This window comes from Palaemon carinicauda, chromosome 29, assembly GCF_036898095.1.
Source record: "Palaemon carinicauda isolate YSFRI2023 chromosome 29, ASM3689809v2, whole genome shotgun sequence".
Lineage (NCBI taxonomy): Eukaryota > Metazoa > Arthropoda > Malacostraca > Decapoda > Palaemonidae > Palaemon > Palaemon carinicauda.
In genome coordinates this window covers 69,120,310-69,135,311 of record NC_090753.1, presented here as the reverse complement: position 1 = coordinate 69,135,311, position 15,002 = coordinate 69,120,310, and positions in this window count along the sequence as shown.

Below are 15,002 nucleotides of genomic sequence, written 5' to 3'. Positions count from 1 at the left end.
ACAATGCAAATTGGGTTTAAACAGTGTCCTTTTCACAACAGTGCAAATTGGGTTTAAACAGTTTCATTTCACATCAATGCAAATTGGGTTTAAACGGTGTCCTTTTCACAACAATGCAAATTGGGTTTAAACAGTGTCCTTTTCACAACAGTGCAAATTGGGTTTAAACAGTGTCCTTTTCACAACAGTGCAAATTGGGTTTAAACAGTGTCCTTTTCATAACAGTGCAAATTGGGTTTAAACAGTTTCATTTCACATCAATGCAAATTGGGTTTAAACAGTGTCCTTTTCATAACAGTGCAAATTGGGTTTAAACAGTTTCATTTCACATCAATGCAAATTGGGTTTAAACAGTGTCCTTTTCACAACAGTGCAAATTGGGTTTAAACAGTGTCCTTTTCACAACAGTGCAAATTGGGTTTAAACAGTGTCCTTTTCACAACAGTGCAAATTGGGTTTAAACAGTTTCATTTCACATCAATGCAAATTGGGTTTAAACGGTGTCCTTTTCACAACAATGCAAATTGGGTTTAAACAGTGTCCTTTTCACAACAGTGCAAATTGGGTTTAAACAGTGTCCTTTTCACAACAGTGCAAATTGGGTTTAAACAGTGTCCTTTTCACAACAGTGCAAATTGGGTTTAAACAGTGTCCTTTTCACAACAGTGCAAATTGGGTTTAAACAGTGTCCTTTTCACAACAGTGCAAATTGGGTTTAAACAGTTTCATTTCACATCAATGCAAATTGGGTTTAAACAGTGTCCTTTTCATAACAGTGCAAATTGGGTTTAAACAGTTTCATTTCACATCAATGCAAATTGGGTTTAAACGGTGTCCTTTTCACAACAATGCAAATTGGGTTTAAACAGTGTCCTTTTCACAACAGTGCAAATTGGGTTTAAACAGTTTCATTTCACATCAATGCAAATTGGGTTTAAACGGTGTCCTTTTCACAACAATGCAAATTGGGTTTAAACAGTGTCCTTTTCACAACAGTGCAAATTGGGTTTAAACAGTGTCCTTTTCACAACAGTGCAAATTGGGTTTAAACGGTTTCCTTTTCACAACAATGCAAATTGGGTTTAAACAGTGTCCTTTTCACAACAATGCAAATTGGGTTTAAACAGTGTCCTTTTCATAACAGTGCAAATTGGGTTTGAACAGTGTCCTTTTCACAACAGTGCAAATTGGGTTTAAACAGTGTCCTTTTCACAACAGTGCAAATTGGGTTTAAACAGTTTCCTTTTCACAACAATGCAAATTGGGTTTAAACAGTTTCCTTTTCACAACAATGCAAATTGGGTTTAAACAGTTTCCTTTTCACAACAATGCAAATTGGGTTTAAACAGTTTCCTTTTCGCATCAATGCAAATTGGGTTTAAACAGTTTCCTTTTCGCATCAATGCAAATTGGGTTTAAACAGTTTCCTTTTCGCATCAATGCAAATTGGGTTTAAACAGTTTCCTTTTCACAACAATGCAAATTGGGTTTAAACAGTTTCCTTTTCACATCAATGCAAATTGGGTTTAAACAGTTTCATTTCACATCAATGCAAATTGGGTTTAAACAGTTTCCTTTTCACATCAATGCAAATTGGGTTTAAACAGTTTCCTTTTCACAACAATGCAAATTGGGTTTAAACAGTTTCATTTTCACAACAATGCAAATTGGGTTTAAACAGTTTCATTTTCACAACAATGCAAATTGGGTTTAAACAGTTTCATTTTCACAACAATGCAAATTGGGTTTAAACAGTTTCATTTTCACAACAATGCAAATTGGGTTTAAACAGTTTCCTTTTCACAGCAATGCAAATTGGGTTTAAACAGTTTCCTTTTCACAACAATGCAAATTGGGTTTAAACAGTTTCCTTTTCACAACAGTGCAAATTGGGTTTAAACAGTTTCATTTCACATTAATGCAAATTGGGTTTAAACAGTTTCATTTCACAACAATGCAAATTGGGTTTAAACAGTTTCCTTTTCACGCCAATGCAAATTGGGTTTAAACAGTTTCATTTCACATCAATGCAAATTGGGTTTAAACAGTTTCCTTTTCACGCCAATGCAAATTATGTTTAAACAGTTTCATTTCACATCAATGCAAATTGGGTTTAAACAGTTTCCTTTTCACAACAATGCAAATTGGGTTTAAACAGTTCCATTTCACAACAATGCAAATTGGGTTTAAACAGTTTCCTTTTCACACCAATGCAAATTGGGTTTAAACAGTTTCATTTCACATCAATGCAAATTGGGTTTAAACAGTTTCCTTTTCACAACAATGTAAATTGGGTTTAAACAGTTTCCTTTTCACAACAATGCAAATTGGGTTTAAACAGTTTCATTTCACAACAATGCAAATTGGGTTTAAACAGTTTCCTTTTCACACCAATGCAAATTGGGTTTAAACAGTTTCATTTCACATCAATGCAAATTGGGTTTAAACAGTGTCCTTTTCACACCAATGCAAATTGGGTTTAAACAGTTTCATTTCACATCAATGCAAATTGGGTTTAAACAGTTTCCTTTTCACAACAATGAAAATTGGGTTTAAACAGTTTCCTTTTCACACCAATGCAAATTGGGTTTAAACAGTTTCATTTCACATCAATGCAAATTGGGTTTAAACAGTTTCATTTCACATCATTGCCAAATGGGTTTAAACAGTTTTTCACATCATTGCAAATTGGGTTTAAACAGTTTTTCACATCAATGCAAATTGAGTTTAAACAGTTTCATTTCACATCAATGCAAATTGAGTTTAAACAGTTTCATTTCACATCAATGCAAATTGAGTTTAAACAGTTTCATTTCACATCAATGCAAATTGAGTTTAAACAGTTTTTCACATCAATGCAAATTGAGTTCAAACAGTTTTTCACATCAATGCAAATTGGGTTTAAACAGTTTCCTTTTCACATCAATGCAAATTGGGTTTAAACAGTTTCCTTTTCACAACAATGCAAATTGGGTTTAAACAGTTTCCTTTTCACAACAATGCAAATTGGGTTTAAACAGTTTAATTTCACATCAATGCAAATTGGGTTTAAACAGTTTCCTTTTCACAACAATGCAAATTGGGTTTAAACAGTTTCATTTCACATCAATGCAAATTGGGTTTAAACAGTTTTTCACATCAATGCAAATTGGGTTTAAACAGTTTCCTTTTCACATCAATGCAAATTGGGTTTAAACAGTTTCCTTTTCACAACAATGCAAATTGGGTTTAAACAGTTTCCTTTTCACAACAATGTAAATTGGGTTTAAACAGTTTCCTTTTCACGACAATGCAAATTGTGTTTAAACAGTTTCCTTTTCACATCAATGCAAATTGGGTTTAAACAGTTTCATTTCACATCAATGCAAATTGGGTTTGAAAAGTTTCATTTCACATCATTGCAAATTGGGTTTGAAAAGTTTCACTTCACATCAATGCAAATCGAGTTTAAACAGTTTTTCACATCATTGCAAATTGGATTTAAACAGTTTCTTTTCACATTGTAAAGAGACCCCATTTTGAGGTGAGATGCCCAAAGAAATATGTCATCCTACAGGCTTAGTTATCCATATTTCTTTATTATTTTATTGATATTAACACTCATAATTGGGTATTGTAGAGGGAGCAATCAGGCAACCGACCCCTTATTGTAAGGTAATGGTGTAGAGAAGATTTGATACACTCTGTGTACTTATTATTATAAAGGGAGATATTTGGATAAGGATAAGAAAAAAAATAGCGCTCGACATCCACATAGTGCCATAAAGGTAGATATTTGGATAAGGATAATAGAAAAATAACGCTCGATATCCACGTAGTGCCATAAATGAAGATGTTTGGATAAGGATAATAGAAAAATAGCGCTCATTATCCACATAGTGCCATAAAGGAAGATTTTTGGATAAGGATAAGAGAAAAATAGCGCTTGATATCCACATAGTTTCATGAAGGAAGATGTTTGGATAAGGATAAGAGAAAAATAATGCTTGATATCCACATAGTGCCATAATGGAAGATGTTTGGATAAGGATAAGAGAAAAATAGCGCTCGTTATCCACGTAGTGCCATAAAGAAAGATGTTTGGATAAGGATAAGAGAAAAACAACACTCGGTATCCACGTAGTGCCATAAAGGAAGATGTTTGGATAAGGATAAGAGAAAAATAGCGCTCGTTATCCACGTAGTGCCATAAAGAAAGATGTTTGGATAAGGATAAGAGAAAAACAACACTCGGTATCCACGTAGTGCCATAAAGGAAGACGTTTGGATAAGGATAAGAGAAAAATAGTATAAAGGAAGACGTTTGGATAAGGATAAGAGAAAAATAACACTCGGTATCCACATAGTGCCATAAAGGAAGATGTTTGGATAAGGATAAGAGAAAAATAACACTCGGTATCCACATAGTGCCATAAAGGAAGATGTTTGGATAAGGATAAGAGAAAAATAACACTCGATATCCACATAGTGCCATAAAGGAAGATGTTTAGATAAGGATAAGAGAAAAATAACACTCGTTATCCACGTAGTGCCATGAAGGAAGATGTTTGGATAAGGATAAGAGAGAAATAACGCTCAATATCCACATAGTTTCATGAAGGAAGATGTTTGGATAAGGATAAGAGAAAAATAACACTCGTTATCCACGTAGTGCCATGAAGGAAGATGTTTGGATAAGGATAAGAGAGAAATAACGCTCAATATCCACATAGTTTCATGAAGGAAGATGTTTGGATAAGGATAAGAGAAAAATAACACTCTTTATCCACGTAGTGCCATGAAAGAAGATGTTTGGATAAGGATAAGAGAAAAATAACGCTCGATATCCACATAGTGCCATAAAGGAAGATGTTTAGATAAGGATAAGAGAAAAATAACACTCGTTATCCACGTAGTGCCATGAAGGAAGATGTTTGGATAAGGATAAGAGAGAAATAACGCTCAATATCCACATAGTTTCATGAAGGAAGATGTTTGGATAAGGATAAGAGAAAAATAACACTCTTTATCCACGTAGTGCCATGAAAGAAGATGTTTGGATAAGGATAAGAGAAAAATAACGCTCGATATCCACATAGTGCCATAAAGGAAGATGTTTGGATAAGGATAAGAGAAAAATAACACTCGGTATCCACATAGTGCCATAAAGGAAGATGTTTGGATAAGGATAAGAGAAAAATAACACTCGGTATCCACATAGTGCCATAAAGGAAGATGTTTGGATAAGGATAAGAGAAAAATAACACTCGATATCCACATAGTGCCATAAAGGAAGATGTTTAGATAAGGATAAGAGAAAAATAACACTCGTTATCCACGTAGTGCCATGAAGGAAGATGTTTGGATAAGGATAAGAGAGAAATAACGCTCAATATCCACATAGTTTCATGAAGGAAGATGTTTGGATAAGGATAAGAGAAAAATAACACTCTTTATCCACGTAGTGCCATGAAAGAAGATGTTTGGATAAGGATAAGAGAAAAATAACGCTCGATATCCACATAGTGCCATAAAGGAAGATGTTTAGATAAGGATAAGAGAAAAATAACACTCGTTATCCACGTAGTGCCATGAAGGAAGATGTTTGGATAAGGATAAGAGAAAAATAACACTCGATATCCACATAGTGCCATAAAGGAAGATGTTTGGATAAGGATAAGAGAAAAATAACACTCGATATCCACATAGTGCCATAAAGGAAGATGTTTGGATAAGGATAAAAGGAAAATAACTCGCTATCCTCATAGTGCCATAAAGGAAGAAATTTGGATAAGAATAAGAGAAAAATAACGCTCGATATCCACATAGTGCCATAAAGGAAGATCTTTGGAGAAGGATAAAAGGAAATAACACTCGATATCCACGTAGTGTCATAAAGGAAGATCTTTGGATAAGGATAAAAGGAAATAACTCGCTATCAACAGTGTCATAAAGAAAGAAGTTTGGATAAGGATAAGAGAATTAACTCGATATCCACGAATAAAAAGGAACTCTTATGAAAGAGAAAGTAAAAGTCGAATGTGTTATCTTATTTCTGTTTTTATGTCTTTTAGTAGATTTTACTGTATAAAACAACTATACAATCTTAAAATGAGCGTTTTATATATAGTCCTAAATAAGGATTTTAAATTTCATAGAATATCCATGAAGTTTATCAGTATTAAGTGATGAATATTAGTGTATGTCATGATAAACTATAAACTAATAGTAAACAAGAGATTGCTCGGCAATAATAAAGTACCGGAAACTAGGAATTTGTCAGTTAATGCTTAAAAAACTGACAATATTAATAGCCAAATGTTTCCATGTTGAACAGGCTGACATAAGTCTTTTTTATAGTTATATATGAATTTTCTGTTTTATTGTTTTTTTTTTTTAAATATTTTATTTCAATTTTTCATTACTTATATCGTATATTTATTACCTTTTTTCTTTTCCTCACTGGGCTATTTTTCCCTGTTGGAACCCTTGGGCTTATAGCATCTTGCTTTTCCAACTAGCTTTATAGCTTGGCTAGTAATACTAATAATAATAATAATAATAATAATAATAATAATAATAATAATAATAATAATATTGTTTCTTTTCCTCACTGGGCTATTTTTCCCTGTTGGAACCCTTGGGCTTATAGCATCTTGCTTTTCCAACTAGTGTTGTAGCTTGGCTAATAATAATAATAATAATAATTATAATATGGAAGTTATTAATTACTTAGAACTATTCAAATTTGATGCAATATGATTATGCTTCTACAATATTTGAATATCGTTGTATTATTACAAAATCAGCAGACACGGCTTATGTTTTTTCTAAGTAATATTGTATTATTACAAAGTCAGCAGACACGGCTTATGTTTTTTCTAAGTAATATTGTATTATTACAAAGTCAGCAGACACGGCTTATGTTTTTTCTAAGTAATATTGTATTATTACAAAGTCAGCAGACACGGCTTATGTTTTTTCTAAGTAATATTGTATTATTACAAAGTCAGCAGACACGGCGTATGTTTTTTTCTAAATAATATTGTATTATTACAAAGTCAGCAGACACGGCCTGTGTCTTTTCAAAGTAATAGTGTATTATTACAAAATCAGCAGACACGGCCTATGTTTTTTCTAAGTCATATTGTATTATTACAAAGTCAGCAGACACGGCCTGTGTTTCTTTCCTGGGTAATATTGTATTATTACAAAGTCAGCAGACACTGCCTATGTTTCTCTCCGGGGTAATATTGTATTATTACAAAGTCAGCAGACACGGCTTATGTTTTTTCCAAGTAATATCGTATTATAAGTCAGCAGACACGGCCTATTTTTTTTCTAAGTAATATTGTATTATTACAAAGTCAGCAGACACGGCGTATGTTTTTTTCTAAGTAATATTGTATTATTACAAAGTCAGCAGACACGGCTTATGTTTTTTCTAAGTAATATTGTATTATTACAAAGTCAGCAGACACGGCGTATGTTTTTTTCTAAATAATATTGTATTATTACAAAGTCAGCAGACACGGCCTGTGTCTTTTCAAAGTAATAGTGTATTATTACAAAATCAGCAGACACGGCCTATGTTTTTTCTAAGTCATATTGTATTATTACAAAGTCAGCAGACACGGCCTATGTTTTTTCCAAGTAATATTGTATTATTACAAAGTCAGCAGACACGGCCTATGTTTTTTCCAAGTAATATTGTATTATTACAAAGTCAGCAGACACGGCCTATGTCTTTTCCAAGTAATATTGTATTATTACAAAGTCAGCAGACACGGCCTATGTCTTTTCCAAGTAATATTGTATTATTACAAAGTCAGCAGACACGGCCTATGTCTTTTCCAAGTAATATTGTATTATTACAAAGTCAGCAGACACGGCCTATGTCTTTTCCAAGTAATATTGTATTATTACAAAATCAGCAGACACGGCCTATGTTTTTTCTAAGTAATATTGTATTCTTACAAAGTCAGCAGACACGGCCTATGTCTTTTCCAAGTAATATTGTATTCTTACAAAGTCAGCAGACACGGCCTATGTCTTTTCCAAGTAATATTGTATTCTTACAAAGTCAGCAGACACGGCCTATGTCTTTTCCAAGTAATATTGTATTATGACAAAGTCAGCAGACACGGCCTATGTTTTTTCTAAGTAACATTGTATTATTACAAAATCAGCAGACACGGCCTATGTTTTTTCTAAGTAATAATTGTATTCTTACAAAGTCAGCAGACACGGCCTATGTCTTTTCCAAGTAATATTGTATTCTTACAAAGTCAGCAGACACGGCCTATGTCTTTTCCAAGTAATATTGTATTCTTACAAAGTCAGCAGACACGGCCTATGTCTTTTCCAAGTAATATTGTATTCTTACAAAGTCAGCAGACACGGCCTATGTCTTTTCCAAGTAATATTGTATTCTTACAAAGTCAGCAGACACGGCCTATGTTTTTTCCAAGTAGTGTTGTATTATTACAAAGTCAGCAGACACGGCCTATGTTTTTGCTAAGTAATATTGTATTCTTACAAAGTCAGCAGACACGGCCTATGTCTTTTCCAAGTAATATCGTATTATTACAAAGTCAGCAGACACGGCCTATGTCTTTTCCAAGTAATATTGTATTATTACAAAGTCAGCAGACACGGCCTATGTTTTTTCCAAGTAGTGTTGTATTATTACAAAGTCAGCAGACACGGCCTATGTTTTTTCCAAGTAGTGTTGTATTATTACAAAGTCAGCAGACACGGCCTATGTTTTTGCTAAGTAATATTGTATTCTTACAAAGTCAGCAGACACGGCCTATGTCTTTTCCAAGTAATATCGTATTATTACAAAGTCAGCAGACACGGCCTATGTCTTTTCCAAGTAATATCGTATTATTACAAAGTCAGCAGACACGGCTTATGTTTTTTCTAAGTAATATTGTATTCTTACAAAGTCAGCGGACACGGCCTATGTTTTTTCCAAGCAATATTGTATTCTTACAAAGTCAGCAGACACGGCCTATGTTTTTTCCAAGCAATATTGTATTCTTACAAAGTCAGCAGACACGGCCTATGTTTTTTCTAAGTAATATTGTATTCTTACAAAGTCAACAGACACGGCCTATGTCTTTTCTAAGTAATATTGTATTATTACAAAGTCAACAGACACGGCCTATGTCTTTTCTAAGTAATATTGTATTATTACAAAGTCAGCAGACACGGCCCATGTTTTTTCCAAGTAACATTGTATTATTACAAAGTCAGCAGACACGGCCCATGTTTTTTCCAAGTAACATTGTATTATGACATAGTCAGCAGACACGGCCTATGTTTTTTCTAAGTAACATTGTATTATGACATAGTCAGCAGACACGGCCTATGTTTTTTCTAGGTAACATTGTATTATGACAAAGTCAGCAGACACGGCCTATGTTTTTTCTAGGTAACATTGTATTATGACAAAGTCAGCAGACACGGCTATTATGACAAAGTCAGCAGACACGGCCTATGTTTTTTCTAGGTAACATTGTATTATGACAAAGTCAGCAGACACGGCCTATGTTTTTTCTAAGTAACATTGTATTATGACAAAGTCAGCAGACACGGCCTATGTTTTTTCTAAGTAACATTGTATTATGACAAAGTCAGCAGACACGGCCTATGTTTTTTCTAAGTAACATTGTATTATGACAAAGTCAGCAGACACGGCCTATGTTTTTTCTAAGTAACATTGTATTATGACAAAGTCAGCAGACACGGCCTATGTTTTTTCCAAGTAACATTGTATTATGACAAAGTCAGCAGACACGGCCTATGTTTTTTCCAAGTAACATTGTATTATGACAAAGTCAGCAGACACGGCCTATGTTTTTTCCAAGTAACATTGTATTATGACAAAGTCAGCAGACACGGCCTATGTTTTTTCTAAGTAATATTGTATTATTACAAAGTTTTTTCTAAGTAATATTGTATTATTACAAAGTCAGCAGACACGGCCTATGTTTTTTCTAAGTAATATTGCAATATTACAAAGTCAGCAGACACGGCCTATGTTTTTTCTAAGTAATATTGTATTATTACAAAGTTTTTTCTAAGTAATATTGCAATATTACAAAGTCAGCAGACACGGCCTATGTTTTTTCTAAGTAATATTGTATTATTACAAAGTTTTTTCTAAGTAATATTGTATTATTACAAAGTCAGCAGACACGGCCTATGTTTTTGCTAAGTAATACTGTATTCTTACAAAGTCAGCAGACACGGCCCATGTTTTTTTCTAAGTAATATTGTATTATCACAAAGTCAGCAGACACGGCCTATGTTTTTACTAAGTAACATTGTATTATTACAGAGTCAGCAGACACGGCCTATGTTTTTTCCTATGTAATATTGTATTACATGTTTTTTAACTGTTTTGTATTTATATTTCAGATGACTCGCCAGCGTGTAACGATTTTATGTAGGCCTATGGACCCATTGAGGACTTCCTTCTTGGACGCTGTGAGTACTGAATTCGTTATTAAGTATTTCTTCATAGTTTATATATGACGGATCTTTCACTGTCTTGGGTTAGAGTTCTCTTGCTTGAGGGTACACGTGGGCACACTATCTTATTTCTCTTCCCCTTGTTTTGTTAATTTTTCTATAGTTTATATAGGAAATATCTATTTTAATGATTACTGTTCTTGAAATATTTTACTTTTCCTTGTTTCCTTTCCTCACTGGGCTATTTTCCTTGTTGGGGCCCCTGGACTTATAGCATCCTGCTTTTCCAACTAGGATTGTGGTTTGCCTAATAATAATACTAATAACGTTGTTACTGATATATATATATATATATATATATATATATATATATATATATATATATATATATATATATATATATATATATATATATATATACCATACTGATCGATCACTAATGGGTGTATATACTGCGATCTTTTTAATGATGATTAGTCCCGCCGACGAAGTTGGAAGGAGGTTAGCTTTTACCCCCTATTTGTGTGTTTGATAGTGAACAGCTTCCTGGCCACAATTTTAATCGTAGAGTAATGAAACTTGCAGGGATTGACTGTTATGTAAAAAGCTGGAAATTATTAAATTTTGGAAGGTCAAGGTCAAAGGTCACGGTCAAGCAAAATGTCCAATTCACGTAATCAGCCATAAGTTTGGACATCGTTGTCACAGAGACTTCAAACTTGGTTCATGTTTGAGTGTATGGAAATCCACGCCAATTAATACACGTTAAAGGTCAAAGGTCAAGGTCAAGGTCGAGAAAAGTGTTGAGAAATAAGTTGCCACGGTGGAGGTCTGCACTCTACGGTGAACGCCAGACTGGGGTTCGAGTCCCGCTCAAACTCTTTGGTTTCTTTGGTCGCTGCAACCTCACCATCCTTGTGAGCTAAGGATGGCGAGTTTTGTGGAGCCTATAGGTCTATCTGCTGAGTCATCAGCTGCCATTGCCGGGTTCTTCTTGGTCCTAGCTTGGGTGAAGAAGGGGCTTGGGCACTAATCATATATATATATATATATATATATATATATATATATATATATATATATATATATATATATATATATATATTATATATATACACAGTATATATACATATATATATACATATATATATATATATATATATATATATATATATATATATATATATATATATATATATATATATATATATATATATATATATATATACACACACACACTATATATATATATATATATATATATATATATATATATATATATATAAAATGGTCAATCTGTAGAACAACGTCACTGTCCCTTGCCCCTGCCATTCATGAGCGGCCTTTAAACCTCTAAAAGTCCTACGCATTCCTACACATGCTAAACTTAACGGCGGTCAGTTTAGTGAGAAGGTTAAATTCCCTCTCCATTCAAACATCTTTCTCCTTCTATCACTCTTTACATCGGCTCTCCCTTATGACCACATGCTCAATGTCGTTTTAGTTATTGGATGTACAGCTGGACGTGGGATTCACTGGCACACCACTCTTCGAAGGATGCACCCTGTGACACCATTACTTCGCGGGGAGTAAATAACAAAACGTAGTTTAGGAATAGACGACAAAGGTGGTGTTGTGGGGGGGGGGGTGGCTTAACATAGGAACCCGCCGGGCAGCAATGGTGTGGCTGGGTGCTTCTCTTAAGAGTTAGGTATACCATGAATTCCTGTGTCCAACTGTACTTAAAGGCTTATGTAGTTATATATATATATATATATATATATATATATATATATATATATATATATATATATATATATATATAGGCTATATGGTGGCATGGTTGAAAGGTAACTGGCCTTTCATTTGAAGGGGCTTGGGTTCGATCCCAAGTAAGAGGTAGAATTTTATTTCTATTTGAACACGATGTTGTGTTGATTTTCATATATATATATATATATATATATATATATATATATATATATATATATATAATATAATATAATATACATATAATATATATATATAATATATATAATGTATAATATATATATATATATAATATAATATATATAATATATATAATGTATAATATATATATATATATATATAATATATGATATATATATAAATATATATATATATATATATATATATATATATATATATATATGTATATATATATATATATTAATAAATATATATATATATATATATATATATATATATAGATATATGTATGTATATATATATATATATATATATATATATATATATATATATATATATATATATATATATATAAAACGAAACATGCAATTAAATAAACATTATTATTTATATCATTATATTTTATATTTAGTCACAATCATAAAAAAATAATTCCTTGATGTTCCTTAATAATTAAAGCCACGTGACCACATAAATACAATGTATAAATAGTTTCATGGCCCAACTCGTATGGTGAGGAGGGTGGCTTCAAGGAAGGTATATGCACACTGGGCTCATCCATGAATAAATAGTTAATTTTTTATTTAGGTATTCTGTATTTTACGAAATCTGTAATTTAGTATATAATTATTTACAAAATGAACGATGGGGATAAATTTATTGTTTATATTACAGCAAAATTTATTATTTTTTTATGCTTTTATTAATTTATTGTACTGAAATTGTTGATTCAGACAATTACTTTTTTATGGTTTTATTAATTTCTGAAACTGAAATTATTTATCCAAATAATTACTTTATGCTTTTATTAATTTCTGAGACAAATTGTTGATATAAACAATTACTTTTTTACGCTTTTATTAATTTTAGACGGAAATTGTTAATCAAAACAATTACTTTTTTATGCTTTTATTAATTTCTGAAACTGAAATTATTTATCCAAATAATTACTTTATGCTTTTATTAATTTCTGAGACAAATTGTTAATATAAACAATTACTTTTTTACGCTTTTATTAATTTTAGACGGAAATTGTTGATCCAAAACAATTAATTTTTTATGCTTTTATTAATTTCTGAAACTTAAATTGATGACCCAAACACCATTTAAAAAAAAATGTAGAATACAAATAGAAGATTTATTTAGAAATATAAAAAGATTCACACATAAATAAGTTCAATCACCCCACGAGAGAGAGAGAGAGAGAGAGAGAGAGAGAGAGAGAGAGAGAGAGAGAGAGAGAGAGAGAGAGCTGCGTTCAAACTAGTTCAAATCGGTTGAGGGAAAGCCGGAGTTTAGTTCAACCGGTTCTTCTGTTTTGGTTTTACAAACTCACAAGAGTAACTGCCAGTGTTTGGGAAAAGACTTATTTAAGACTTTTTTTTTATTTTTGTTTATTTCAGGTATTGATGTTTTTGTAATAATTACATTGTTTTGTATTTTAAATTTCACACAATCATACATTAGGTGGGTGGACATCTCTGAGGCCTTTGTCCTGCCATAGACTAGCAACGGCTTATGATTTGTTTGTATATATATATATATATATATATATATATATATATATATATATATATATATATATATATATATATATATGTATATATATATATATATATATATATATATATATATATATATATATATATATATATATCGACCTTATCAGTCCCATTGTACTGCAGGGTCGGCCCCTGGAGTCAACTTTTTCCATCTACATCTATTCCTTGCATATTCTTCACTATATCCATCCATCTGATCCACTGACGTCTTATATCTTGACTCTTTAATCCTTTCCAGTAGTGTTTTTCCAGCCCTCCGTCTTACCATCCTCATCTTGGTTCGTTCCAAATAGTCGTTCTTCTTTCCTCTTAAGTACCCAAAATTTCTGATAACTTATAAATCTTCTTTTTGAGTCATAGTATTTTCTTGTCAGAAAACCACAAATTAATCAATCAATTGCCCTACTTATTTTACTCTCGTGTTACAGCAAAAGCTGTAAGGTAAAGTAGCAAAAACTTTGATTGATACAAAACTTTTTGAATTTTGGTTATTTTTAAGTGGTTTCAAACTTCTGCATTATTTCATACTATTTTACTGGCAATACATTTTTTTCAAAATAAAATATACGCAATTTTTCGCACTGCCTTGGTGGTAAAGTGTCTCTCTCTCTCTCTCTCTCTCTCTCTCTCTCTCTCTCTCTCTCTCTCTCTCTCTCTCTCTCTCTCTCTCTCCTATATTTCATAAACAATATTTTTTCTCTGTCTCGCTCTCTTCCTTTTCACTTATCCATTCATGAGCAACAATTCTCTCTCTCTCTCTCTCTCTCTCTCTCTCTCTCTCTCTCTCTCTCTCTCTCTCTCTCTCTCTCTCTCTCTCTATATATATATATATATATTTCATGAACATAATTTTTTTTTCTGTCTCTCTCTTATCCTTATGACTTATCCATTCTATATCATGAACAACAGTTATCTCTCTCTCTCTCTCTCTCTCTCTCTCTCTCTCTCTCTCTCTCTCTCTCTCTCAACCTAATTTCGGCAGCAAGATATTCTTTCTCCACTTCCACTGGTATACTATTATTCCATCTT